The sequence below is a fragment of the Notolepis coatsorum genome (assembly GCF_963971535.1).
Source record: "Notolepis coatsorum genome assembly, chromosome: 8".
Lineage (NCBI taxonomy): Eukaryota > Metazoa > Chordata > Actinopteri > Aulopiformes > Paralepididae > Notolepis > Notolepis coatsorum.
The window spans coordinates 37,584,406-37,589,405 of NC_140172.1; the positions used below are offsets into that span (position 1 = coordinate 37,584,406).

Genomic DNA, 5,000 nt, shown 5'->3' on the forward strand with positions numbered 1-5,000 from the left:
CTGCTCTCGCCTTTGTTTGGGGGCGGCTCCTCTCCTCTCCTCCTCTCCTCCTCTCCTCCCTCGAGAAGAATTCATTCTCAAAGAAGAGGTCGGAAGGGAAATAACACGGGTCGCTCTCCTTTAGCTGTTCATACTGGGTTCTGTCCCTCTCCTGGTGGGATGCATTTCAGAGCGGTCTACAAGACGTGTGCATTGGGCTATCATCACATGTGTGTCCAATAATAATCCCTGGGAAGATGGCTATAATAATAAGTAGTTGAGCTGTGTTATGAAGTGGCCCATCATCACCGACAACAATGCGCGTTGTGTTCGCCGAGAGGAACAAAGTTCGTGCGCTCATCACCACGACAACAACACCATATCATCGAACTGCCCAGAGAGAAGGAAAATACGTTCTTCTCTCGCCCCACCAAAAAAGAACCATCGCTTTTTAAAGTATGAATTCCCCCTCACTACTTCCACTTATCTGTGTCTCCCCCGGGGCGAGAGAGCCCGTGTTTAGTGATCATCAGAGGATCCTTTCGGAAGAAGAGTCCCACAACGCGCTCCTCAGATAACAGCAGCGCAGCGGAGGGAACCACCCGGAGGAACAGAGCCGGACAGCGGACTCACCCAACAACACTCCACCTGACAGCCAGGAAGAGGAAGACCAGGACTGGGAAAGAAGAAAGGCAAACAAAGAGGAAGAAAAGACTATCCAGAGATAATGATGACATTTGATCTCTCTCTCTTTCTCTCTCTACTGCCGTGACTGCAGCCCCGAGAGGCTGTGGGACTCCAACCCAGTCGGGAGGCACTTGTACCACCTCTCTCTCTCCACTCCTGCCCCGTCCATGTGCGGCTGTCTGGCGGGTTCAAATCTGGTTTGAAGTGCTTTAAACCTTTGGATTGTATTTCCAGTTTTTCCCTCTCGTTTCAGTATTTATTCTTTATTCGGGGAGAGAATTGCCCGTGGATAAATTATCGACGCGCAAGGAGCACGCGTGTTACCCCATTACTCTGCGCTCAGAGAGAAGAGAGAAGGTGTGGGATTTGGGACAATCAAACAAGTGAAAGTGGACAGAGAGAGAGAGAGAAAGAGAGAGAAAGAGAGAGAGAGAGGGTGAAGAAAAAGAAGGAGAAGGAGAAGGAGAAGGAGAGGTGAGCGTCGAATCCGCGGTCTGTTGATGTTTGGAATCCAAGAGAGCATCCAGAGGGGCGGCGGCGGCCTGAAGGAAGAGCCGCTGGGAGGAGGGATGAACGCGGTCCGGAGCTGGATGCAGGGGGCCGGGGTGCTGGACGCCAACACGGCCGCCCAGAGGTAAGCCCTGCCCGGGGGCACGAGTCCATCCTCTTCCCGCGGATATACCCACATGCGGAACAGTGTTTCCTTCTTTAATAATTCAATAGTGTTTTGTTCTGGAGACGCCGCACGCATGTTGAGTGGTGGCGCCGTGGTTGATGAGTGCTGATGACGGGAAAGAGACCTCTGAGTTTGGGTCTGTTGTCTTTCTCTGGCTGTTGACTTGTGAGATATCAGATATGGCTAATTTGGATCGTTGCTCATGGGATACTACCATCAACAAGCTGACAATATGGAGAATAAGAACAAGAATATAAGCCATATAAAAACCCAGCAATATACTTGCAGCATGCAATTATGCCAAACAATTAAAGGTTCGCAACACGCGTTTTACGCACGTTGTTCCTGGGCATTTTAAGAGTATAATAATGCTAAAATGACACAAAGGCTATTATGTATGCTATAATAAAAATAACCATGGTGTCTCCCTGCTCTCAAGATACGCATAGCTATGCTATTATGATCTTGAGAGCAGGGAGACACCACCGTTATTTTATTAGTCAAATATTGTGCAAATTAGCATATTCAGGATTATCATAGCCTAACTGTATAGCTGCATGTGCTAAGCTTACTCAAAACTTTTTTTGATTACAAAAAAATAAGAAGTTTTCCATGGTCTGCCACTGATCCTTCTTGCCCGTGTGTCCGCAGCGGAGTGGGTCTGGCGCGGGCTCACTTTGAGAAGCAGCCGCCCTCCAACCTGCGGAAGTCCAACTTCTTCCACTTCGTGCTCGCGCTGTATGACCGCCAGGGTCAGCCGGTGGAGATAGAGAGGACCTCGTTCCTGGGCTTCGTCGAGAAAGAGAAGGTCAGTCAATATACGCTCACTATATATTATATTATTATGGCTCACTATCCTATATACCCTTAAGGCTATTTACCATTTCCAACGTGAACACGAAACCTCCTTCTTTGTTGTGGTGATTTATAGCATGCGCTTAGACTATTTGTCATGTTTCAAAGTGTAACTTATCAAACCTGTTTTTATGATGGAAAAAGTACTTTGCACTTTGTACATTATTTATTACATGTATGCAATGGTTATAAATAGGCGGGGGGGGGGGGGGGGAGATAATGAATAGCCTATAACATTGTATTCTTCCTCCTATTATTATTAGTATTAACAATTATTATTGTAGTTGTTGCTGTTATTATGATTCTTATTATTTTTATTCTTATTATTATTAGGTACAATAAGAGGATATTATATAAACAAATAAGGATCAGGAGAAAGAAAGTATTTATCTTCCTATATGTTAAATAAATTAGACAACCTTTATATTGTTTTAACAGCTTGTGCAGAAACTATATAGTTTCCCTATCAATTATTTGACACATTAAAGTAAATGAGATTTATTTTGTTTGTCGATTTATTTGACACTTTCCCACCACCATATAACCAGTAATTATAGAGGAATTAAAAAGCCATACAATAACACCATGATTACATATGGACAAATTACAGGATGCCCCATTTTAATTTCCCTTTTATGAATATAAACCACACGGTGGCTTAATCTATGTCTGGTGTGAAGAATCCAACAGCCTAATTTAGGCCTCCGTTCTGCACAAAAACACACGTGTTCTCTCTTTATTGTTATGATAGCTAAATAAACAGCTCTGTGTTTGTTGTTTGTATAGGAGTCTGCCGGAGAGAAAACTAATAACGGGATTCATTACCGGCTGCAGCTCCTGTACAGTAACGGTGAGTGAGGGGTCGCGAGCGGTTCTCTCTGTTCCCCAGAGAGAGAGAGCATGTCCCGCATGGAAGCGGCCTGGCGCCGCACACAAACATTATTATTTGCCTTGAATTCGGAAAAAATCACCCTCTTGGCAACCATCTGTGATCGTCTGTTTTGACTTTTATAGGCCTGTAGAACTGAGACAGCTGACAAGATTTAAAAGGATAAGTGTTTAAGTTAAGCCTATCAATAGCTAAATGAAACGTACATTATTATTTTTGTGACATTGATTGAATCGATTGAAAAGCAATAACAAGACAAGACAAGAAATTTGCTTTATTTATTACACATTCATTCATGCACATGTCGTTTAGGCTAATTTAATTTTTTTAATGTCTTTATCAGCATTTCTAATATATTTAGTCATAGTTTCATATTATAACTTTGCCAATATTGTATAGCCGTCTGTGCGAGGCAATCACGTACTCCTTCTGAGCTTCATGTCCTCCTTTTCCTCTTGTTTTCACTGTTAAAACGACAAAAACAACCGCTAGCTGTCAAGTGCCTGTCTCAAAAGTGCAAACTGATCAATAATGATAAGTGTATCTGCTTCTTGATTCCAGTCACTATACAATAGAGAGAGAGAGAGAGGTCAGTAGGGGTGCATTAAAAAGTAGTCTTACTCTAAATAGAAAAAGTGACAACATGGCTTAGTTCTTCCAAAATTTGCTTTGACATGACAAAGTCACAATAAAGCAATTTCATTGTGCATTTAAAATAAATAAATAAATAAATAAACAATGCAGAGATATCAAAGAAAAAAAAAAGTTTTTATGAAGTTTGCATCATTGAGACGGTCCCTTTGCAGCTGGTTGTGTTTAAACTTTATACACGTGTGCAAGCCAACTCCTTTAAACAGACATGGTGAAAATGAAATATGAAACATGCTCACAATTATCAGCGGATCCAGATGTTGGTCTGGCTCTGAGACAGATTGTTGAAAATAAAGGTTCAATATCCAGTAGAAAACTATAGACACACTTTTGTTTTTATATGTTGGCAGTGCACAAGTGGGTTGCTGGCACATTGGCTTTAAGTCATTGTCATTGTTGCTGTTAAATTGGTTTGAAATGACAGCTTCAACACAAGTCTGATTGTTGTTGTTGTTGTTGTTGTTGTTGTTGTTGTTGTAGTAGTAGTAGAATAGAGGGTTGTTATTCAGCTCAGTCTCTTGTGGTTTTGTCGTGCACGCCACAAGCCGCCTAGGGAATCCCACTTCAATTGCCGAGGTAAAACACGTACTGTAACTTGACGTACATTTTGAGGAATCATATTTCGGGTGCACTGTTCAAAACAAGATGTCTCAGCAGCCGTCACTGGCTCCGACATGGACGCTATGCCCAGAAATTGGGAACCTTTCTTCAGATATTTTCACAATGGGAGAACTTTTTAAATGACTACATCGCCTGATTGGAAAAAATCCCATCTCCGTCTTAAAATGTCGACTAAGGAGTCAGTCCAGGGTCTATACACTTTTCAGACAATAGAATATGAAGTCCACTTCCTTGGTATTTCTTTCTTTTATTGAGATAGTAGAGAGAGGCTGATTGATTGATTGAATTTATTGGACAATCTAAAATCACATACAATACTGATACACAACATGTACACAGCCATCACATAATAAGCATGTGGCTAAGAGGGACACATGATAAGAGACACACCGGAGGAGAAGGTTCTTGGATTCAGGCCAGCAGGGCTATCTTGGGGGACCCTGATGTAAACAAGACGAAAGTCTTTCTCTGGTCTGCATCCCCTTAACAATTGTGTGTATTGAGCCGTACTGTATTGTACCCATTCTGCAATCTGTTAAATACAATTTTCATTCATTCATCTTCAGTCTGAAGAAGATTGTTTGCACGAAACATCACTTGCACACTTGTTGGTGCGTTGATAAACTGCACATAAGGAAGCTA

The 5,000-nt window shown here is 42.2% G+C and overlaps 1 pseudogene across 1 annotated transcript in view; it reads left to right on the forward strand.

Annotated features, from left to right (window-relative positions):
- Window positions 1–1,122: 1,122 nt before the first annotated feature.
- The window catches only part of LOC311233403 (transcription factor COE1-like), an 81,355-nt pseudogene continuing 77,477 nt past the window's right edge, over window positions 1,123–5,000 (forward strand). The window contains exons 1-3 of the transcript XR_014621066.1: window positions 1,123–1,300; window positions 1,994–2,150; window positions 2,984–3,047. The product of XR_014621066.1 is annotated as a transcription factor COE1-like (transcript). The remainder of the gene's footprint in view (window positions 1,301–1,993; window positions 2,151–2,983; window positions 3,048–5,000) is intronic.